The sequence below is a fragment of the Corvus brachyrhynchos genome, unplaced genomic scaffold (assembly GCF_000691975.1).
Source record: "Corvus brachyrhynchos isolate BGI_N302 unplaced genomic scaffold, ASM69197v1 scaffold17, whole genome shotgun sequence".
NCBI classification, from domain to species: domain Eukaryota; kingdom Metazoa; phylum Chordata; class Aves; order Passeriformes; family Corvidae; genus Corvus; species Corvus brachyrhynchos.
Genome location: NW_008240046.1, coordinates 3545968 through 3569939, shown reverse-complemented (window position 1 = coordinate 3569939; position 23972 = coordinate 3545968). Strand labels below are relative to the sequence as shown.

Genomic DNA, 23972 nt, shown 5'->3' with positions numbered 1-23972 from the left:
AGGAAGACTGGGCAAGTACTTGGAAGAGAGGTCCACCACTGGGCAAACTGGATCAGTCTGGAGGAGCCCCCTGAGCTGAAAATGGTTGGAGGTGGGGAGAGGACTTGCAGAAAAGATCAATTATGTTCATCCTATTCTTGCTGTTCTTCTAGGGTCACTGCTGTGATCAGGTTTTTGGTCACTGCTGCAGACAGGTTACTGGGCTACAAGAGCCCCAAAAGTCTGAAATAATAACACTGTTCTTATATTTTTATTTGAATTGTGAGCCAATTGTGTACAACTTTTCTGATGTGTAGATGAGTTCAAGGTGCTCTGTCTTCCCATCTGTGCCTGAGCTGGAGGGGAGAGCACTGCAGGGAGCAGTGGTGCCAGAGCACCTCTGGGAAGCAGGTCGTTCCCTCAGCTACACCATGGCTATAGCTACCAGATGCATGGGGAGACATGGGAGTAGGGCTCAGTGGCCAGAGCAGCATTGCATGATGGTGTATTTTGTCTGGGGTCCAGTAAGTTGCAGGCTATGCTTTGTGAAGCCATGTGCTGTAGTGCTCCCATTTATTTACGCTAGGATGGTTTTTTAACCCTGTTAAACTAGCCTGACAAGACTGCCCCAGCCAAGAGGACCTTCTTCTCTGCCTCTTCTGTCCCACTTTGTCCCTCTTTTTATGCATAGGAAGACTCAGAACTGAGCTCTGTGCTCTCTTCTATGAAACGAAAATAACTTTTGAAAAGTTTGTGGATTAACAAATGACCCCAAGTTCTTCCTTTGTCCTCTAAATAAGTAAAACACACATCACAGCAATACAGCAAAACTTGGATTGCCCTTGTGCTTGAGAACATATAGCAAGAAACATTATACTCAGTAGTTTAAATTAACTTGCTTATCTTCAGACTACCAGGGAAAAAAACCCATTATTTATCCCCCTCTCTTATACTGCAACAAAGATAAGCACTTTGTTAAAAACATGAGTGCAATTCCATTGCCTTAAACTCTGAAGCTGTGAGGAGGGGAAACTCTGACAAGCTGTTTCTGGCCCACTGTGTTTTGTGGGTTTGTCATCTGAGTGCCGATGTGGCAAAGTACATGCAATATATATTATGAAATAAGAAAAAACCACTCTGATATTCCTATGGCTTAGTAATTGTAAAAAATTATTTAAATAAATATTCTAAAATTTTAAAAATATAATAAATAATTTTTATTTACAAATACTTTTTTAAAAAGGGGTACTGCAGTTTTTGTGCCCACATATATACACAAAATCATGAGAATTGAGTCAAATGTGTGCACAGATGCATGTCATCATAAGATGTGAGCTTCTTTTCTGTGGCTGCAGGGAGCTAAGGCATGTTTTCACATGGGCTTTTTTGATATAGGTATATATCTGTACTGCCTGGAATACAGGCTTTTATAAAAGTTTTATAAATGGTATATGCATTATTTGAGGTGCATTAACTGCTATATAACTTCTAGGTTTTGCTTCAGATGGGATAAAGCAACTTATTCTTGATATTGCTTGAAGCTCTGCTGTGAAGCCCTCTGAAGCAGTATCACTACCTTGACTCTAGTGGAACTGTGCTAATTTGTTCTAATAAAGAATGAGGACTTGTTAGATTAAAAGAAATTGTGTCAAACCATGATCTGATATCCCAGGGATGTCAGTGGATTCTGACTGATACATGAATTTGCATGACTGAGCACGGTATTTTTTCTTTAGGTTAGAAATGCAGGCATTTATCTTGGATACTCCTTCAGCATCTTATTCACAAGGCAAAAAGGATCTTGGAGACACAGGTTTCTAAAAGAATGTCACCAAAACATGATAGGGCTGAAACCCCTTTTTGAGTGACTGTCATAGTCCCACCATTCCCTTCTTCACTCAATTGGAATGAAATCAATAGAAATTTTAGTTTCTAGAAATCAGTTTGCCCTGAATGTGTTTCTAGTGGGGCCATGAGAATTCCTCTCACCTTCTCTGGAACATAATTTATCTTCTTTCCTTCCTCACATATACTACTTCACATAGGCCTACAGGTGGCAAGAGAGGGATTTTAGCAGAACTAGGACGGTACAACCCCCTTACCTCCATTTCCAGTTATCATATAGAAGGAACAGAGCTCTAGAACTAAACAGACATGGATTCCCTGCGTTGGCTTATCCCATACACCACTCAAGGGAGGTTAATCCAGGGCATGGGACATGTTAGACTGTTTGCTTGCTAGAAATAAATTCCCTCGGAATACCCACCAGCACCTTTAATGGCTGAAGAAGTCCAGAAGCTTACAGAGCTCCTGATAGCCAGCACCATCAAGAGTAGTGCAGGGATGGAGTGAACTTGGTTTTAACAGTGGCAATTCCTCAGTACAACTCTGGGGTTATAAATCCATCTCTCCTTTGCTTCTTCCCTCAGAGATACAGCATCACAGGTGGGAGATCTGCACACCAAAGGAGCTACACTCTACCATTTTATTTACCATTCCTTAAAAAAGAGTGCAATAAGTAAGATGCTAACAGCCAAAACATCAACTAACACACTCACAAGAGTGACGTTTTGGCAAGTCTTAATCCATTTTTGTGCAAAGGATCACTACAGGCTCTGCCACACAGTCCACAGACTGATTCATGGTCTGGAATTTCAGGCTCATACACAGTGTGATCCCACAAGCTTATATTCATTGATGCTCTGCCTGGTTCATGTTTTTAGTGGGTTTAGCACTGTAAGAAAATAAAGATTTTCACTGATGATTTACTTAGCCACAAGCAAATGAAATTGTGTTCAACCTATCAATAAAGTGACATCAGTGAAGAACAAGAAATGGGCTCAGTAACTTGGACTCAATCAATAACTGAACCGTGGCATCCATTGTAATAACATCTAAGTGTCAAATGTGCACATGAAGAATAGCAGCAAACCCAAAAGGTGCAATTTTTCCTCCCTCTGTGCTTCTATTTGTTTGTTTAGATTGGCTGAGTTGCCCTCACTTGTTTGTATCTAGGAGTGACGGTGTTCCAACACGCCGTTGCCTTCGTTCCTGAGAGAGGCCTCTCGTGAAGAAACACCTTACCTTTCCCCTGGATGTGTTGGGGTTACACCTCAGCCCAGGCAGGGTGGCAGGCACTCCCCAGCTCTGGCTGCTCTCCCAGCATCCTTCTGGCCATGCTGGGAGTGAATGCGAGGGTGGAGGGAGGATCACAGGAGATATGCCTGGTGGCAGGCTCTCAGGTCCAGCTCTTGAACCAGTGCCCCAGCCTAGAAGTGAGCATGCAGAGAGGAGTGAGGCTGGTCAGAGGTGATGCCAGCTGAGAGGGCAGGCTCACTCTGGCTATGTGCCATATCTCTGTGAAAGATGCTGCAATGGCAGTTCTTGCCTTGGCTCAAACAGACCCAGTGTCTAGCAGGATCATTTATTACTTCTAATGAAGCAAGTATAAGTGGCAAATAGGAAATTTTGAGCAGCCTTGGCTGGCCCCAAACAAAACACAGCAGAGACATTGCTCCTTGTTGTGTTTGACCTGCTCTCGTGCTCTGCAGTTCTTCACTTTTGAGCAGTCTTGTGTTCGCACTGCCAGCCCAAGCAATGGGTGAAATGGTGTGGAAACACTTTTCATGATCTGGAGCCTCTTTCAATTGTAATAATTAAATGGATGAGAGCATTCTGACTTGTCCTATGATGAATGGTGCCTGCTGGTGGTACGCTTTGTCTGGAGATAGTATTGTCCTTTAGTAAGAAGAAAGTCTTCAGAAGTGGCCAAGATACTCAGTTTCCCATCCCTACATTTTTAACCAGTATCTGACTAATGTGTGAGATCAGATAAATGGCTATCCTATCACTCAAAATGGTCACAGTAACCATAGTGAAACCAAGTATTATTTTGTAATTTCTGACTTTAATCATTTCAGTGTTCTCCTTCAGAGCTGACTGTATATGAAAGGAGATGAAAGCACCACGTGAAAAACAAGTGAACTGGGATTCCTTCAAGGGAAAGGCTAAGGGAATGTACACCATTAAGAGGATTTGAAAGCCCACAAGTACGTAGCTGTAACATGAAATACTGAATATCACTGCAGAATACTTCAGGATTATTCCAAACTACCAATCAAGTTTCAGTCTAGATTCAGGTGATAAATTGCAAAAAAAAAAAAAAGGAAAGTACAATCAATCATGGAAAAATCCTGCTAACAGGTTTGCAGCACTATTCTCACACTTGGAGATGGGACACTAACAGTTTGGGTTTAGAATTTGGTATTTTGATGGTGATAAATTGAGTGGCTCTTAGACTGTGCCTAGCAAACTTTACTAAGGCATCTTTTATGACCTTTCTCATAATCTGGTGATGCTTAGAGTCTTGGTAATCATTAAAATACAGTTTGTCATCTCCTTTCACAGTGGTCTGTGACATCCATTTAGTATTCTCTATGTTATTTCTGGATGACTATTTTCATACATTACTCTGTTGTTTAAAAAACAGCAAAAAATGTAGCTTTTTGTGACTGATGTGCAGTACCAGAAAAATGACCCAGCTAGAAGTCCACAACAGAGGCAAAACTTCAGTGCCCTTCAATATCCTTGTGGAATAAATGGAGTTGGGCTGAATCAAATTAAATAATTTCAGGTGTTTAAATCCTCCCTGCTTAGGGGACCGTTTTGAAGCAAAAAGCCAAGGAGTGCACCCTCAGCCAATTTGCAGACAGTGCCAAGCTGAGTCGTGCAGTTCTTATGCCTGAGGGATGGGATGCTATCCCGAGGGACCAGGACAAGCTCAAGAAGTGGGCGCATGGGAACCTCATGAGGAGCAACAAGGCTAAGTGCAAGTGCTGCACCTGGGTCAGGGAAGCCCCTGGTATTCAAGACAGGCTGGGGGATGAAGGAATTGAGAATGGCTCTGTGGAGAAGGACTTGGGGGTGCTGGTGAATGAGAGGCTGGACATGAACTGGCAATGTCCTCTCAAAGACCAGTGAGCCAACCACAGCCTGGGCTGCATCAAGAGAAATGTGACCAACAGGCCGAGGGAGGTGATGCTCCCTCTCTGCTCCACTCCCATGAAACCATACCTGGAGTTCTGCATCCAGCTCTGGAGGTCTCAGCATAGGAAGAACATTGACCTGTTGGAGCAAGTCCAGAAGAGGGCCACGAAGATGATCAGAAGGCTGGATCACCTCTTCTGTGAGGAAAATCTGACAGTTCAGGTTGTTCCCCCACGAGAAGAGAAGGCTCTGGGGAGATCTTATAGCACATTCCAGTAGCTAAAGGGAGAAAGATAGGGACAGATTTTTAGCAGGGTCTGTTCAATAGGATAAGGGTAATGGTTTTAAAGTAAGAGGGTAAATGCTGACTAGGTATAAAGAAGAAATTTTTTATGATGATGGTGGTAAAATTCTGGAACATCTTGCCCAGAGAGATGTTATTTGGTTCATCCCTGCAAGTGTTCAAGTTCAGGTTGGACAGGGGCCTGACCAACCTGATCAAGTTGATGTATCTGTTCGTTGAAGGCGCTGGACTAGGTGTCCTTTGAAGGTCCCTTCCAACCCAAATTGTTCTGTGATTCTATAATTCTAGGATTATAAGATCTGGCCCTAGTTGTCCTCTGAGAAGTTTTGTTCTAAGCAGAATACTTGCACGAACAAGCTGGTCCTGAGAATCCCTCCATCTTTTGCAAAGATTAGTGAGAGTACAACGTGTAATTCCAGTTTTGATAGACACTGAGTCCAAGTATCAAATCTGAATTGCAGCCGGCAGCTGGACTGAGACCCAGCCAACCACAAATATCTGTGACTGTGCCTATAAGTAGATAGCACTTTTTTCACTGAAATACATGTGTAGAACAGCTCCTGATTTCATAGTAGTGAACAGAGCTCAAAAATACAGTGTCTGCCTAAGATGAAATGCTATCAAGTGAATTTTGCATAATCTGGTGAAAGGTTTTTAAATTCTAAAATCTTAAGTAGGAGCAAGATTAATTTTGTATCTTGGGAGCTTGAATCATGATTTTCTCACTAGCCATGCTGCTTGCCTCAGGACAGCCAGATTGAAGATCAATTTGCCACTGAGCTCAGAAAATACATCCATGTGCTTGCCAGAGTAGTCATTACAGATTTTCTCTTAAATCATTTCTTTGCATGGAAAAACAAATCCACTTTCAGTGTTAATGGAAGGTTTAAAAAATAGAAATACCATGAAATTACTCTGGGGAACTGATAGACTGGCTAAATGCTGCAGTTTTCTGGTACAGAACATTGTGTTACTCAGCTCTCCAGCTTTCATACAATAGATGGGAACTCTACAAGCATAAACTATTACTGGTTGTGTGTGCATAGGAGGAAATGATATCTGGTTTTAGTCCTTACATAGAAAAAAAACAAGTTTAGCAACATATTTGGTTTGCACATGTGATGTAGCTATTGTAGAGAGGGTATTGCTGGTTCTCCTAGGCGCCTTTTATATGAATATTTTTTATTAGTGTGAAAATCTGCTTGAGGGTATTTTTATCATAAACAGGAAAAAGGTTTACATTTTTCTTCCTCAACCATTACCCCTCCAGTTCCTGCTCCTCCTTTCACCCTGGCAGCAGCTGGCCCTGCCCTCCCCAGTCCTCCCTGCTGCCTTGGCAGAGGCCCATCGGACAGACCGCAGAGCGCCGCCCCCAGCCACAGTACCTGTCCATTTCTGACACTTCACCACTGTTTGTTAACAAGGGTTAACAAGCTCAAGTCCCTGCAGCTTGCACCCAACATTACCTCTCTTTCCTCCCCCCGGCCAACCACCTGCAGACATGCTGCTCCCCATTGTTTTCCTCCCAAAATTTTGCACCTCAGGCTCTCTCCAGCTGCCATGATCTCTCATTTCTCAGCACAGTGACTGTCATTCAATGTCCCATGTCCCTGTTAGCTTTCTGCCTTCTCAGCCTCACTACTTTGCTTGACTTCATGAAAGCGAAGCAAGACTTCACCCTGGTCACAAAAATGCCCCCTAACTGATCAGATGCCCATAGACCATTTATTTTTTGATCTTTAAACCTCTTAGCTCTCATCACTTGGTTTTCCCACCACTTCCTCTTGAATAGTTTGCATCCTTCTAGCTGTCCCAAGACCAGCTCCACCAGACAAGGAATTTTGTCCCTAATATCCCTGTTCTAATGTGGTCGGGCGCCGTTGCACTGTCCCCTCTGACTCTTTTCCATTTCTCTCTCTAGATGGACTCCATTTCTTCAGCCTTTGAGCAGTGTGGCTTCCAGCACCCTGTACAGTGCTGCCAGATGCATGGCTTGAAAGCACACTACCCACCAATTCTTCCTTCACCCAGGGACTAGATGTCATTTTGGTTATGTTCTTCCAGTACGCTATTATTTTGCCTGACTCACATGCACTCCTTCAGAGCCATTGTCTGTACATCCTGTATTTACTACTTCCTCTTTCCAATTCAACCCTCATTTTCTCCCTTCTCACAAGCATTACTATGTCTCATCAGCTGTTCCTCCAAAACAACTTACTTCACTCCAGCAGCTGGGTTGCCCCATCCTATTTTTTTTCCCTTCAGAAACTGTGGATTTCCTCTTATCTCTTCCACCCACAAGATGCCTTCCAACTCTATCCCACCTTCCTCTGTATCTGTCACTCGCCCTGTAAGCAGTTCCCAATATCCTGTTCCTCCTGAACATGTCTATCTCCATGATTTTCTCTTAACTTCCTTTCAGACAATTCTCAAGTCACGCACTCTGTCCTTGGCATCCTCAACTAACTCGTGTTTTTGTGGTAACCCATCTACCTCCAGCTGTGGCTTAGCCATTCTGCTATTTCTAGGCAGGAACTCTTCACTGGGTTCCACCAAAAGAGAGGAGTGAGAGGCAGCCAGACACCTCTTACAGGCAGAGGATAGGAAAACCACAAAGCAGGAGGTCCACTGTGTGTTCAACCTTCAGATCTTCATCCCACTCATCTACAAATGTTTTTTCTTGCGCCTTGAATTTGATGATGAGGTGGGTATACTGTGAAAGGCATCTGTGTACTGAAGCTTTGGGAACTTTTGGGCTGCATGGAGATAATTAAGTACATAATAGCTTCCAAATACATAAATACAGTCCTCAGGAACTGGCTTCACAGAGATCTGTATCAATATCTCCTGAGATTTTGAGTAAAGCAAATGAGAATAAAAATATTTCATTCATCATCTTGGCAGTATGTTCTGGAAAGGCTGATTCAGACCCATTCTTTTCCATTTAGCTATAAAATCTCTGTATGTATTATCTTCTTAAGTGTTATTTTAAATTAGAAACATTACTTGTCTCCTGGGGTTCATTCAAGCCAACTAGCTGCACTTGCAGAGTCTAATGAAGGTGTTTCTTGTCATCAAATGTTGGGAACTGAATTTGAGAGCAAATATTTCACCAAATTTAACATAAGGTGCTAAGGACATTGTAAGAAGAATGCTCAACACCAAAATGGCTACAGACTAGTTTCAGTTCCAATGTTAGCGCCCAAGAAAGTAGAATTAATGTATTGTTAGCAACACGTGTATTCTCTTTTATTAAAAATTCTCACTTTTTAGAGCTCCACATGTCCAGTCAGCTCTCACAAAGCATTTTAAAACCTAATAGATCTTGACATAAGGATAGATAATAGATAATAAATAAATTAATGTCATGGTCCCTACACACCAATGCCCTACAGACACTGCTACCTGCACCCAGTGCCATCCCAATGGCTGCCAGGGCAGGTGTGCCTGCCAAGTAGTCCGGGCACCACAGGTGCTCCTGAAGGCATCTCCTCCCAGACCACTGACAACCTGTCCATTTTCTCCTCTGCAACTGGTCTCCACAAGTGAATACAAAGGTCCAGGGATAAGATGAGGACGTTGCTAAAGCATCCAGACCACACATACCCCTCCCAGCTGTCCAGTGAGGATCCTGACTAAATCAGCACCATCAAAGCCTCAGCCTGAGATTCTCCCTGTTTACACAAAATTTTCCCATCAGCAAATCCCAGAAGCACCTTAGCTGAGAGACTTTTGCATTAAAATCAAAACCCATGGGGTATGTACATCTCTGATTTTAAAACATTAAGTTTCCCAGATCCTTTCCTAAGAGTGACTGTGGGTGGCATCACGAAATGCAGCAATACATGTAAAAGTGGTTGAACAGCTCTGTGTTCAGAAGAAGGGAATATTTTGAAATATTTGTCCGCAGTGTGAAGTTGCCAAATCACTAGCATAGTGTGGTCTTACAAAACAAGATAGAGTAAAAATAGGCAATTCTCCCTGAAAGCTTTGGACGATAATGTTTTGTAATACTATTTTTGAAAAAAAAAAAGCTGCAAATAAGGGAGTGAACAAGAAAGGTGAGATGTGTTGGTTTTTGAAAAAAAGCCTCTTTTTGTAGGGTGTTTTCTAGTCTGACATATGACTTTGTATCAGTGTTACCCATTCTTTGCTAGCAGCTCTAAAGAAACTGCTTGCAAATGTTCTTTCCCATCGACATTTGGGAATGAATCACAAGCAAGTTTTCTTACATATCTTGTGTATTTTGCAAGGTCTGTTCCCTCCAAGGGCATAGTGATGACTGAAACACCTATCCAGTGAAACCACTAGCCAAACAGCTCTGGGATCAGCTAGCAGCAGTGTTTCATAGTTTCTTTACCATCTCTTTTATCATCCAGAGGAGTGCTTTGTCAGGTGCTGAGGACTCATCCTCCAATAGATGAATATCTACAGGGCATTTTGCTCTGAAAGCTCAGCACAAGATACTATATTACGGACCAAAAGGATGAGTAGGTATGGCAGGACTCTGGATCTTGAACTGCTAGCATGTCGACGTAGGATTTCCAAGAGCCCAGACACCCAATCAAACCCACAGCTGGAGAGGTGTCCTCATGTGTGCTGCATTCAGGCCACTGTTGAAAGAACTGTCTCAATTCATATTTCAGGTCTCTGCTGTTTTACTGTGATAAAGATCTTCCACAGCTCACAGGGACTGTTTTTCCCCTCTCACTTGTTTTTTAGCAGCAGGTAGTTGCTAGTCCTTCTGCTCCTGAGGAGAGGATGTAGCTCCTGTCGGAGGAGATCAGTGCTGTACCAGTATTTCCTGGGGAGGTGGTTTCGACACGTTGCTTAGGGATGAGTCTAAACATATTCTTAATAGCCCCGTGTGCTCAGATGCAGGTTCTTTACTGGGGATGGAAAGTTCTCAAAGCCTCCGCAGTAGGCCCTCTGGATCTGCCTGTGCTCTTTTCCAAAGCAAGTGTTGCCCTGCAGGATGAAATACAAATGCATCTGTTGAAGGAGAACTGGAACAAAATTAAATCCCATTTAAGATTCACAGAAATTTCCCCTCTGTTACCCGATTCCCATGTTTTAGTTTAGTTGTTTGGTCTCTGTGTTGTTAAGGTTGCTAACAATTTGTAAGTAAATTGGCGTTTCACTGATAGAGCCTTGTGAATTTTAGGTGCTTTTTCACTTTTAATATCCCCATGTATTAGTTGCTCCAAGCCAGTCTGAAGTTATACAGTGTCTGTATTAAATTAATGTTTGACTTTACAGTCTGTAGGCTGTCCAACCCGGCACCTCCTCCGTTTGCAGTAAGTAAATATGCAAGTGTTACATTGCCCTTGAAACCTGTGCTCTGTGACAAAGGTTGCATGCTGAAAAGAGACTGAAATGCCAAGTTTCCATGGGCCCCAGTCCCTTCTGTCAGCCATGCATTAATCAGAAGTCCACCCCCAGTGATCTGCAAAAGCGTGGTGCAGCACACTTTGGACCAGATGACACCAGGGCAGACTTGACCTCCTCAGAAGCATCCACTTCTCTCTGAGCCTGTGGAAACCTTATCTCTGAGAGAGGAAAATGTGTGAATAACAGACTGAGTTTTTTCAAGGTGATGGCAATACAGGGAAGGGGTTTTTTATTTCTTGTGCAACAACAAAAAAAATGTTTGGTTTCTGTTGCTTTATATCAGCTAATCTACAAGGGCAGATTTAGAGGGAGGACCCATCAAATTTTCCACTGCTCTGTTTGCCCAGGGTGACATGATACAACTTTAGATGTGCTGTAGTAGAGCCATCATTTTTCTGCGATAGCTACACCTGGCAGCTACAACAGATAACTGAGTTTCTTTGAAGTCCTCTGGCCTCAGATTGTCAATACTGCACACTATTTGACTCTCTTAGGCTTGTACCAGGCTAACATGATTTGTAGAAGTGTTAGCACTGTGGAAAATTGAGTATTTGTACAACCTTCCCATAACAGGCAGTAACCTTGCCTATGCTGCCAGGCAAACTAAATTTGAGCTGGCTCCCTAACAAGTGTGACGCTCTTTTACTTCCAAATCTCACCACTGCAGCCTCAGTTTTCAACCTTGCCAAAGACCAAAGACCATGACATGGAACAAAGCAGTGGTAAAAACTATATCTGACAAATATGTGTGGCCAGCTCTCCTCCAGAGTCTTCTGCTGAAATGCTACTGCAACCAGGAAACATCAAGCTGGCTAAAGCAAATCTTTTCATGGAAACATGGTCTTTTCCAACCAGGTTTTGTTGGGAAAATCTGAGAGATCTTGAATGGGGTCCTTATCCAAACTGAAGAGAGAAACAGCTTGGCTGAACCTCCTCCCTTGCCTATCTAGTGCACCTCTCTGGGAGCAGCATTCGTTACCAGGCGGAGCAAGACTGCCACAAGAAGTTCCTGCTTCCTGAATCTGGTTAGGCAGGGTCTTAAGCCTGATGAGCTCTTTCAGATAAACTCCCTCCTTCTGCCCGGGGGTCTCAGCGGTGATAGCCACAGCTGAGACTCCAAGCAGCTCTGTGAAATAGCAGGGTGTTTTTACTTCTACTGGGGTAGCAGGAAGGCACCAAGGGGTTAACATGGTGTGGCTTAGACACAGCCTGAGAAGCTGGCAGAAGATGGCTCCCTCCCCCCCTGCACAATTATCGAACTTTTCCTCACACGTTGGGAGCAGACACTGTAAAGCAGCTGTGGGGGATTTTCATCCAGAGGGTATACAAGCTGATGTTGGGAATTCATGAGGTTTATGCAAAAGATACTGATCAGTCTTGCAGGTTGTCCCACAGCAGCAGGATTGTGTCTAGCAGCTGTAGGGAAGCCCATATGCCTTTTCTAAACATGCCAGCAATCCTGCCCATTCCCAGTAAAGAACCATCCTAGCAGGCAATCACAGCAGCAGGCTGCTGCCATGGTGGCACAGTACCAGATGTGTGAAACATTCCCCTTCTGCCTCTCCTTTTCCATGCAAAATGGGAGGGGAGGGGAATGCAGACCGGCAGGAGAGAGCAACACACCTGAAAGCACCCAGAGCAAATGGACCTTGGAGAGCTGAGCAGGGTTGTGTGCATTGGGCACACTGGGCATCTGGTATAGGCTGTAGCCACAGGGCTCATATTGCTGCAGCAAGTTGCCATCCATCAGCCCCTGCAGGCTTGCCCTGGGCCCCGGGCCCTGAGGAGTCCTGGCTCAGGGAAGGCACTCCTGATTCCAGTGACACATCTGCTTGAGTCAAGCCACAGCCCATTGCTGAAGCAAGCGTCACCTGTGCATGCAAGATGTTGAGCTGCACGGAGCTGTGCTGCTGGCCACCTGTGAATACACATACAGCACTGTACCCAGCAGGCAGAGAGTGCCTCTCCAACCTGACCAGACTCAGCTGGTGTCCCTCAGCCCAGCATCACTGGGTATGGACATCCCCAACCCTGTGCAAGGCCATACAAGATCCAGATCAACAGCAACCCCATCAAATGGACCCCACCACAGTGGTCATTGTTACACTATGTGGCAGGTCTTAGCAGCTAATCTGTCTAGCTGGAGCAGCTGTGGTGTAGATTTTCTCCCTAAATATGTGCATTAAAATACATACTGTTTAAGCTGGGGATCCAAATTAGACAAAATTAATTGTTCTTCCACAAACCAGGATTGAAATCCTGTGGCAGACAAGGCAGTATCACAAAACCAGAACATACAATGTAGCCTAGATTTTCCCATTGCTCCTCCATGAGCAAATACCTGTGTACCAGGTCCAAAATAAATCTCCCATGTGGGAAGCAGCCACTCCATGTTGAGTCCCAGCCTCTGGGTGCTTCCCAAGTTCAGCAGCTACCCTTTCCTCCTCAGGGAGCAGCAGTGTCACCTTATCAGCACTGTGCTCAGTTGCCAGCCCATTTCACCTGCCCTCTGCTTGTAATTGTTAACTTCCTGAGAACAGGCAACCTCTGTTTAGCACAGGTAGAGCTTTAACTCTGAGGCACTCCTGAAAAAGCCGAGACACGGGAGTAGAGCAAGGTGTTGCAGATCGCCTTGGCTGCTTCTTCCCCGTCTTCGTGTTCAGGCTCCCTTTGCATTATTTCATCACGCAGCTCAGGTCTTTTTGTTATGATTTTGGAGGTTTAGCTGTCATTTGAATGACTGCTCTCTTATGCCAAAGACTTACTTGGAAATTTATGTACTCCCACAAATTAAGCATTCCCTCTCAGCTCTCGGCAAGGCACGCCTAGGCTTGCCTGCAATCTTAGAACAGTACAGAGAAAGGTTATCATGACTTACCTGCCACAAATTACCTATTAATAGCACCACTCATGTACCTTTTTTTCCCCGTCATGACATGCTTTCCCTAGATCCCCCTCTTAGCACGTTTCCCTTTTCTTGAGTGCTTTGTTTTCCCTGTGGAGAACAGGGCAGGTAGAAGAGGAGCGACCTTTCCAGCACTAGCTCTGCCCCCGTGGCCCCGGCACTGCCTTCTCCCACAGATGTTTGCCGGGAGGGTGGGACACAGGTTGTTCACAGCCTGGTAAAACATTGACCAGAGCAGGCGGACGAGGCGGTGGAGGCGCAGGGCTGCCCAGGCAGGCAGGCAGGCAGGCAGCGAGGCAGCCAGCGCCCACGGGAACACACCAGCTTCTCCCCAGGTGCTGCTTTCCACTTTCATTTTTCCAGCCTTGAAAGGCAGAAGGGCAATGGTGCTGGGTTATACGGTTTGCCAAAGCTCTTCTCCCTGGAAGTAGGAAGAGGAGTTAGCCTTGTTATTTTGCAGTTTGCTTTTATCAGCCGTAGTTGGCTGAATGGTGTCATCTAGAGCATGGGTTGGTTAACCCACGCTTGATTAGCTAGTTGTTTTGGATTTTATTGTATTTTCAAATAAGCAAAATTAGTGCATAATTGCATATGAAAACTTCATTGTCTTCTAATAAAACTCAAACCTGGCTTCTGCTCGTCTTCTAGCTGAAGAGTAGGAACAAGAGTCAGAGATTTTAATGAAAATGTGTAATCCAATTATTGCAACAGGGATGTGGGCAGTGACTCACACTGAAAAATACTTGATGATTTTTGAACGAGCTTTGCAAAAATAGACAAAGTGACTAATTTTTTCAAGATTATTTCCACGTTCCTTGGAACATGGAACACGGACAGCAGACACAGAAAAAATGCCAGGATTTAAGTTCCTAGTATGCATATGCCACTCAGAGAGGTGAAGATGAATACATTCAAATAATTGTTTCAGTTTTGCTCAGTGACTGAAAGTTTCTGCCAACCAGTGGAAACTGACTCATTCATGCAGGAACCATCCTCCACGTGTGCTTTGCTGATCTAGATATGTCTTTGTAAAAGTGCCTATCGTGACTTCTCAAAAATTACTTTTTGCACCCCAGGCAACTGTCAAATAATCCTGAAAAGGGCTTGGTGTGAAGTGAATGACGTTGTCAGTATTCATGATTTATCGTCAGTGCAAAACAAAATGCAAGAGATTTTTTTAAAAAAGAACCTGTTGCTTCCAGTTTATCAGTGTCTGGTCCTGGCTGTGCTTGCTTCATGTTTAAAGCCTCCCTGATGTGACAGAGATTTTCTTGGTGTGTTTTCTAGCTGGGCTTGAACACGACATGATATTTATGTGCAGTACATGCTCTGTGGTGTTAAGTTGTAGTGAAGCATGGTAACACATTTGTTTTATTAAAAGTAGTCTAAGTGTGGCTCCAACTCTTAGCAGTACTAAAACTCCTAGAGCAAAGTGCAAGGAAAAGTTGCTGGAGAACAAAGCAACTGGATTCCCAGAAATGGCTGCTTTCAAGGATTGAAATATAGTTCAGTAAAAATTTTGGTAAAGGCTGCATCATAATCTCCGTCTGTTGGTGAATTTGTAGACATAAACTATGACTATGATTGAAACCTTTTCATCTGTGTCACAGTGTTGTGGGATTCTTGCCCTCTCCTCCCAGGAGCAGTATTTGACAGTAAGTTGGACTGATGTAAATGTTTCTTTTGCAGTAACTAAAAAAAGTGGTAAAATCTTATCTGAGAGTTCACAGAGACTGAATTCTTTAAAATAAATATCTAAAACAAAAGACAGTGATGACAATATTATCTTGTCTGTTTTCATGCAAAGATACGGTTCTAGCTGGTGACTATAAAGGAGATTACTTGGCTTAAATGGAAGGAATAAGGCAGTTGACAAAATCTCTTCAGTCTTTAAGTCCTGTTTGAGACAAGTTTCAGGATAAGGGAGCCATAACCATCTGTAAATTATGAACAATTTAAATTGTTTCAGTAAATAGTAACATATTATTGCATGCTAAAATGAAGCAAACCAGTTTTATCCCCTGTGCTTGGTTTTCAGCACAGCTGTTTACCAAGTTTCAGTTGGCTAAACCTGTGTACATAGACTGAAAGGAGCAGGGCTGTTCAGGGATCACGAGGACAATCTGGTTTGCAAAGTCTTTTTCTGGATATACAAGGCAAAAAAGACTGAGACTAGGGTTTAGACTGAGCTAGTTATAGAGTTGCTCGTTAAAAACAAGTCTCTTTTCACCCCTAAGAGCAGTGACATGGGCATTAATGCTAGACCGATATGAAATAAAATGTCCTGGATCCCACTAAGTTAGCATAGTGATTCTATTTTAAATTTCCAATTTATATTTGAGCCAGAAATTGTCATGTTAAAGGGCTATATTAAATGGGAATGACCTCTTCAGATACTTTGGGAATTATGCTCTCAATGGAAGGTCCAGATATTTGAATGGCAAAGAAAGAAACCCTGTGAAACAAAAACCCTCACGCAACCAGGATTGCAGAATGGGCATTGCAAAACTCTGTTGTCTCCTCCCCAGAAAATATCAGGATTTCCCAGCTTGCCCGTGCTTGCCAGGGCCCCACAAGGTGAGCAGTGCCCTTTTCAGAGGCTGGAATAGCCTCAGTCCCTGCTCTTTGTGGGTGGGTGACAGGGTTGTCACTGGGAGGGTGCCAAGAGGAGCATCCAGGCCCTGCTTTCAGTGACCTCCTGCACTTGAGCGCTTGTTCCAGTGGCTTACTGAACTTGTTTGTGTAGCACCTTTCACACCACTGGTGAGATTCCCCAAAGATCACAGAGATGTTAACAACAAATCACCTGTATCAGATGGGTAATTTGTGTCCTGCTGTGCTGGACCTCTTTGGTTAAGAGCCTACCCCAATTATTACTGTTTTTTCCCACTGACAGAGCAGCCACATGGCAGCTGAGTAAGGCCACTGCAGATGCTTTGGGCTTGACACAGAAGAGCAAGAGCTCTGCAGTCTCTGGCAGATGACTCTTTCCTTCTATGAAGAAAAGCTCCTGGCTTTTCTTTTTAAATACTGGACAACATTGTCTATAGAGGTCTACTTGTACACCACCCACGTGACCAGAAAAACTTTGTGTTGCTTATGGAGCAATTTAAAATGCTGGCATTTCAGTAGTTTATTTCCTTAAGGCAGACGTGTAAATCTTACTGGGGAATTTTATCTTTTATAGGAGTAAGAGTTCTCTGAGGGAAACTATTTACTTTTTCAGAGCCAATTGCAGAAGCATATTTTTGAGACAGTAAGCTGACTTTCCTCTTTCTGTTGCAGTGAATAAAATTATCAAGTAAAATGCAAACATTAAAGACAGTGATTAGAGACAAGCAAACTTACCTTTGCACATTTCTAGCTGAACAGAAGTACTAGTGATGCGTTGAAACCCCAGCTTTTCAATTTTGCTAAAATAACACAAGGTTAACCTATGAATTGCAGCTGAATGTGAAATATAATTTCTATAAAATGAAGTAACTTTAATTATTTTAATTGCAAAAATTATTTTGTGCTGCATGCATGTAAATGTGGTTCCCAATGGTGCCAATGAGAAATGAGTGCTTAGATCTTGATTTAGTTTTTCCTTCTTTGCAATGTGTGCTTTCAATGATAATATTTCTTTATGCAATTTGTGCTTCCTGTAATAACTTTCAGAACTTTTCTCTCCTCAGAAGTCAGATGTTGCGCAGATCAGAGTGCATTATATAGTTGATGATTAAGCATGTCTATCCAAATGAATGGCAGTTCTGCCTTCCCCTCCCTGGTGCTGGGCCACAATGTTTCCCTTTAGTTCCAGCATTAAACAACTGTCAATATCAAACACCATTTGCTTGCACATTGGAAGGCAGAAGTAGAAGTAATAACAAATAATTGTGCATAGATGGTTTTTTAATGGCTGAACTGAACAAAGGCTTACTTCTCATACTACAGTATTCTGACTCACGGATTTACAGCTCTTCTTCCTGCATCTCCCAGGCTATAAGAGTGAGAAGCAAAAAGACACTGAGCAAAAGTGCCATAGTGGCATTTAACCTTTGTATTTTGATAGAAACAAGTTTGAGAGGTGGTCAGATTGCATCTCTTGCATCTAATGAGTATTTGGATTAAAAATGAAAATGCATTGTTCAAACCAAAGCTTTTTGGTTTTTGAGTGAAGAGTCAGCCTCTACTAACTTCTCATCCCTTTGGAAGAACTGCAGAAAACAGTCACTATTCCAGTCCTTCCTACCTCCTGCAAAGATATTATCAGACAAATGCTGTGGCACTATAGCAGCAATGTAGCAAGGTCTCCAGAAAAAATGCACATCTTTCTCTTATCTTCTTTCCTCTGGGAAGTCTCTGTTACTGCAACTGGAAGCAGCCCCCACAACAGCCCTTAAACAAACTGTTAGCTGGCATCATGCTAAGCTTTACGGAACAGAATACTTTCACCTGAAAAATTTGGGATGCTTTGAAAGGAGCATTGCTATGTAAACATTCTGTAATGCACAGAAATAGCTTTTGCCACCCTGGTTTATGGCACTTTTGTTAATGCTTCTCCAAGTAGTGGCCACTCTATCATGAAGCTCTTCCACTTGAATGGTTCCCAGAGATGATAAAACTACACCTGTATTTAGCTCTTTGTGGGCAGACAACTTTATAAAGCTGAAACTAAGGACTTGTCAATAGAAAGTTCATGGATAGGCATCTTCAGGATGAATTTAACAGGATTACTTGGTCCGTTGGTGTTAATCAATGGGAATAACAGATAAAATCTTGATTCTGCCAACCCTCCTCTTCTGGTAGCAGATTTATACCTGCTAACTTTATCTTGGGGACCTACATTGCCATTACATCCTACATACTGAAGGGGCTTCATCATCAGGCTGTGCCTATGAGTAAATCTGAAAGGGCAGTGCCTGCCTGGGCTGTTATATGGACATAACATCAAGGATAGTTCTGAATGGATTTCCAGGGAAAAACAGGCTGTAGTACCAAAAAATTGGTAGGATGTGCCTATGGACATTCCATATATTCCTATCTTTTCATCTGCACAACATTTTTATTTAAAACTTCTTGTCAATCGGTATAGAAGCGCAAAGCTTAGCTCTGCCTCAGCAGTCAGGTAGGAATCTCTTAGCAAAGAGAACACTGTTTGAAATTGTGTAATGCTGTAAATACAGTCATTATCATACCACAGTGGCTGCAAAACCAGTATCAAAGGGGAGAGTGTGAGATGATCAAGCACATCTATCCAAATGAGCACCACCGATCCCAGAGATCTCTGTGGAGAGGACTTGATATAGTGGTGGGCAGGGGGGAACCCTGCTGCCCTCGTTTGAGAGAAGGCTCAAAGGCAGGAAGAGGGCTCTGGACACCTGGTGTATCAGGACAAGCTTGAGAAAAAATTCCATATAATTTCACAGAATTCCATAGAATGTCACAGAAAAAAACAGGGAAAGTGGTGGGAGAAGAGAGGGGGGGAGCAGTAAGATGGGCTGATGCCTGGACTTCAGAAGTGATGCCTGTTTCAGGGGTATATCACACCCCATAGCAGAAAGGTGTCATTTGGCTGGAAATCCAGGACTAGAGTGCTGAGGAGCAATATAAAGGGCCTAACAAGCCTGTCTTCTTGACAACAGGCGAAAGGTTCCTCCTTTCCACCATCTGGAGATAAGGGGAATGGTCTGTACATCCAGTGGAAATCTATTTTGACAGGCTCAACAGCCTACAGTCCTCTTCCTCAAAGCCCTGATGGGGTTTCACCCTGGACCACATTCAACAAAGACCCTCCTGATCCATTTTGTGCAGTTGCTCCAATGAGGCTGAAGAAAATTTCTTTCTGATCAGCCAGAGTGAAAATCACCACTGTGATTCTGTACTATCACCATAATTACAGATAGCCCAAATTAGAACTAGAGTCATGCACAGCTGTTGAATATGGTACTGAATATGCTAAGTTTTTCACTCTAGTAGTACTCTATTTTGTGCTGCAGAATATTTTGATGTAAATGGGAAGTTAGTGTTGATGTTGGGTACAAATGCTATGACTCTCAGTAACTGGAATAATGTACATGTCTGCAACTGAGCATTTTTCAAAGTGACTGCTTTCTGCACAGGTGTAAAGGATATGTTTTGATGAAGAATGTGTTTCTTTTTAGTTGGCTTTTAAAATGGCAAATGGAAAGGTGAGCAGCTCTCTGTAAACAGAAACAGGATACATAGAGAGATTTCTTTTAAACTTCATTATGACACAGCTTCCCTACAGAAGAAAGGAGGGAAGGCATGGAAATTAAATCCGGTTAAGGCATTTCAATTTATGTTCATTCAACACTGTAGGCTCAGCTCTGCTCTTCATTTGCATTTAAACAAGGAAGTTTCAATAAAGAAATTGTTGAATTACTTGGGAGTGTCTTTAGGGCAGCGTGAAAAGACAGTGAAAACTCTTCTGTTCATTAACCACAGCTGTAGGAAGTTTACTGAGACCTCTGGCTACATTTTGGGAGATGCAGGGAGGGTCCACCCCCAACAGCACATGTGTAGCTCTAGAGCCAGAGTAATTGTGTTAATGTGATGAGACTTAAACTGTTTTCATTTACTTAGATATTTTGCTGCATCAGGAGTCTAATTAGAGCTTTGTTTTGTGGAAAACTAAAGAATTAGGTTAAAAACAGGTCAAGAAGGAATTATCTCAAAAACACGCATAATAATCATTCTTAGTCAAATTTTAGGACTTCTGATGGACAACTGTGAAACTGGTAAACTCATGCTTTCATGAATTCTTCCCTCTCTTTCTTTATGGAGATGAGCAGCCTTCTTTAACTCCTACCTGATGAAGTGAAGGGACTCTGTGCTAGCACACCATAGCAGAACTTCATGGTGCAGATCTCCATTAGCCCTGGGTATGTACGACACTCCAGAGACCTCATTAGACTTTGTGTCCAGAGTCCATAATTGCTCTCCTTGGCAAGTTATTAACTGGCACTTAATTTTATAATGGTGCTGAACTTTGAGGCCTGATTGTTTTGTTCTTGAATATACCATAAAGGTGGGGAAGGGAGGTTATTTTCAAGAAGTCAAATCTTTACAGGTTTTTTAGAAAGTCAGGTTTTGGAATAGAGTTGTGCTAACATGCCAAGCTATGGGAGATAGGATCTGTGTCTTTCTCTTTTTTTTTTTCTGCTTGTCCAATCCAGTTCCAGGGAGTTTGCTGTTTTGTTTAAACTCGGGTTTTCCAGAGCTGTAATTATGTAAATTAGTTAATGTTATGTTTCTGTGAGTGAGCTGCAAACAATTTTTAAAAAAGGATTATTCTATCTTGTAGATTAGTTTCTGTGTCAAGACAGCAGGCACTGGAAACATCTCTGGTTTGTGTCCTTCAGACTGTTAGCATGCAAGATCTGCGAGTTTGTGTAAGGGGGGCATACGCAAGGACCTGACAAACAGATGTGCAAGCAAGTCCCTCTGCTCCTCCTCTTTAATCCCTCTGATCACCTTGACTCTGGAAGGCAGTTAATACTCAATACTCCTATATCTGCAGGTGCAGTTTTGGTATTAGAGATGATGGCAATTCCTGACAGAAAAGCCTTTGCACACAGCTCAGCAACTGGCGTTTGGCCAGTCCAGATCTAACTTTCATCTGATCAAAAAATATGCTATTTTTTAAAATTAAGCAACTTTACAAATGTTAAATATTTTCAGCTGCGAGGGCAGCTTTTTGAGACCTCAGGTTCACGTATTACATTGGTGGTTCTCTTACACACTATAGATTTTCCTGTTTGCTTATAAAAATATCTGGGACTGGCAGTTTTTAGTCATATAGTTAATTTATAGTGTCTATAAGTCTCCTGTCAGCTCTATCAGTAAGAGATCGATAGAGTCAAATATTTGGGTCTTGCTAGGGGTTTTTTCAAAAATTAATGTGGGATTGAGTAAAGAGGCTGGGAGGTGTTTTTTTTTTATGAAAACCATCACCAGAACAAATGTACCCATCTGGATCATCTCTTCAGCTTTCAAATAGGATTTATTTCTGATTCCTGAACACCCTCTATTTCTCATTTATTCCTCTGGCTGCTCATGTGAAAAAGAACAGACACAAATACCAGGAAGATGGGACCCTTCCCCAGCCATAAAAGCAAGGAAAATTCACAGGAAAGGACAAGAGAGCTGCAGTTTAGGTCACAGTCCCAGCTGTCTGGAGGGCATGTTCATGGTGACTCCATACCCTGGTCCATGACCAGATAGGTACTGTGGAGAGACAGCAGTTTTGCCTTGCAGAGGAAGACACAGTGCACAACCATGATGGATGTTGAGTGGGCAGGTACTGAATGGGGAAGCATTCAACTCTTTGCAGCTTCTCAGATTATTATACAGCAATTAAAATAGCTCCCCCCATGTTAAAACATGACACCAGATAACAGGACACTCTGACTCATTAAATGGACCCTTGCCAAAGTAGTTTCTGGAGTGTTCCAGTTTCTTGCTTGGGTCATGATGCTAAATCATCACTTGCACTCAAGTTCTATGAGCCAGCTACTCACAGGCTGAATAGACCCATAAATATATCTGTGCTGGCAGCTACATTTTAAAAGGTTTTCTACAAGCATTGGGCTTGACTTTTAAAAGCAGCCTGTTTCTTTTGCACAGCCTCTCATCTTCAATGCATGACCCCCTTGCTGAAATGTGGTTGTGAAATATGGTTTTCCCTCTCACCTGCTAGCAGTGGGATGCTTTCTGTGCAACTTGGGTGTAATGGCAAAGTATTTCATTCCTGTTGTTTGGTGATTTAAGGCTCTCAGCAGCAGGCTGTGCCATGATGTGCCTCTCTCTGCTCTGCTTGCCTGTCTCTTCCCAGGGGAAGATGCCTTTTCCATCTGCGTAGGGATTTTTTTAACCACTTGCACTGCAAATGCCTATGAGAGGGGGGCAGACACAGGGATGTTTGCAGCATCCTCAAAGTGGTCCAATGCTAGATGCAAGTTTCTGCACATTTATAAATGAAATAACCTTTTAATTATAGGCCCACATTTCATACAACTACTCCACTTCTGAGAAACCAAAAGGAAAATAAATTCTGCCTCACCTGACCCCAGGGTAGGTTTTTCCTGGCAGGTATCAGTAGAATCACAGAAAGTCATTTGCGGGTATGACACCAAGCATGTGCATCTTGCACCTCAGATTTCTGGATTTATTTTGCCTACTAGCCATTGTTTTTGTTTAGAGTAACTTTTGTAACCAGCAGTTTTCACTTATATTTACTCACTATGCTGTGTTGCTTAAGGAAAATAAAAGTAGGTAGCAGACAGTTTATTAATTTAAATTAGTATCAGTTTATTAGTTATATCAGAAGCTAGAGGCGGTCTGCTAACTTCTCTGGAGCAGGCTGGCTTATCCACATAACAGGTGCCCCATGTCTTCTCTAGTACCGGTGATGACCCTCCTAGTTCTAAGGCATAATTATAATTTCTCATATGCTTTTTGTTTTCTGTCAGCTCTTGAAGTATAGCAGAGGGGTATCATGAAACTGAAGGTGTGAGTTTGACCACAGCATAGGGTCACACATTGTTGCCTGTGAGTGCAGCAATCCTCTTGGAAGATTCTGCTGCTTCAGCCTAGGCAACCATTCCTGGCACTAGCTAATCCATTTTATCTGTCCCTGGAGCCACATTTGGACTTTGGTCAGGAAGAACAGGTTGATTCTCTCTAAAAGAGGACCCAAAAGCGAGCACTGATGCCGTGTGGATGCTCAGCAGACCAGGACAGAGAACAACCTGGAGAACTGAGCTATCCCACAGTGCTGATGTGCAGAAGGCATGGGACTGCCCGGAGCTGCTCCAGGAATCAAAGTGAGCAGAGGGTTTCACCGGCTGGGAATGGACAGAACACGTGTACCATCCCCTGCTGTCTCACAGGTCAAATGGAGGTGCAGCACAGGCAGTGGGCCAGTCCTTCCTCCATTCCTCCATCAGGAATCTCCTCCTAGGAGTAAAAGTGATTCTCATTCAGAAGGGAGTTTCTGCAGCTCCTCCTCAAGAGACAAGAGCTTAGTAAAAGTTATGTGCTTATGTTATGGCGTCTTGAGAATTTTTTAAACACAGCTTTGGTGCAGAGCATACATGATTAGAAACAAAAAAGTTCTTTTAAGAACCTTGATTCAATTGAACATTCATGTCCAGAATGCAATTTATGGTCCAATCCAAGAGAAAGAACTGCTGCAAAGCAGGGCAGGGAATCTATCTGAGTTGTGAGACCCCAGCAGTAACCTCTACCCCACTTACAAAAGGCAGGGCTCTTGTGTGCAACTCTGCACTGAAATGCAACACATTCCTTTGCCCCATGCCACATCTCCAGGTGTTGGTTCCTTTTTCTGAGCTAAGAACTGACACTGAGCTTTATAAAGCATTGTGCTCTCATCTTGACAGG

General features: G+C 43.0%; 1 protein-coding gene and 1 long non-coding RNA gene across 7 annotated transcripts in view; one reads left to right on the top strand and one right to left on the bottom strand.

Annotated features, from left to right (window-relative positions):
• Positions 1-23972, top strand: part of RBM47 (RNA binding motif protein 47) — a 77142-nt gene that overhangs the window by 21174 nt on the left and 31996 nt on the right. The window contains exon 1 of one of the 6 annotated variants that reach the window (XM_017744596.1): positions 13823-13900. The exons of the other annotated variants lie outside the window; for them this stretch is intronic. The gene's annotated coding sequence lies outside the window, so the exon portion shown is untranslated. Of the gene's footprint in view, positions 1-13822; positions 13901-23972 lie in introns of those variants that run through there. 6 annotated transcript variants of the gene reach the window in all.
• On the bottom strand, positions 1220-13690 carry LOC108449155. The gene is made up of 4 exons (XR_001865288.1): positions 13539-13690; positions 9630-10237; positions 5053-5244; positions 1220-3248 (listed from the first exon to the last, which is right to left on the bottom strand). It is a non-coding gene; the product is annotated as an uncharacterized LOC108449155 (long non-coding RNA).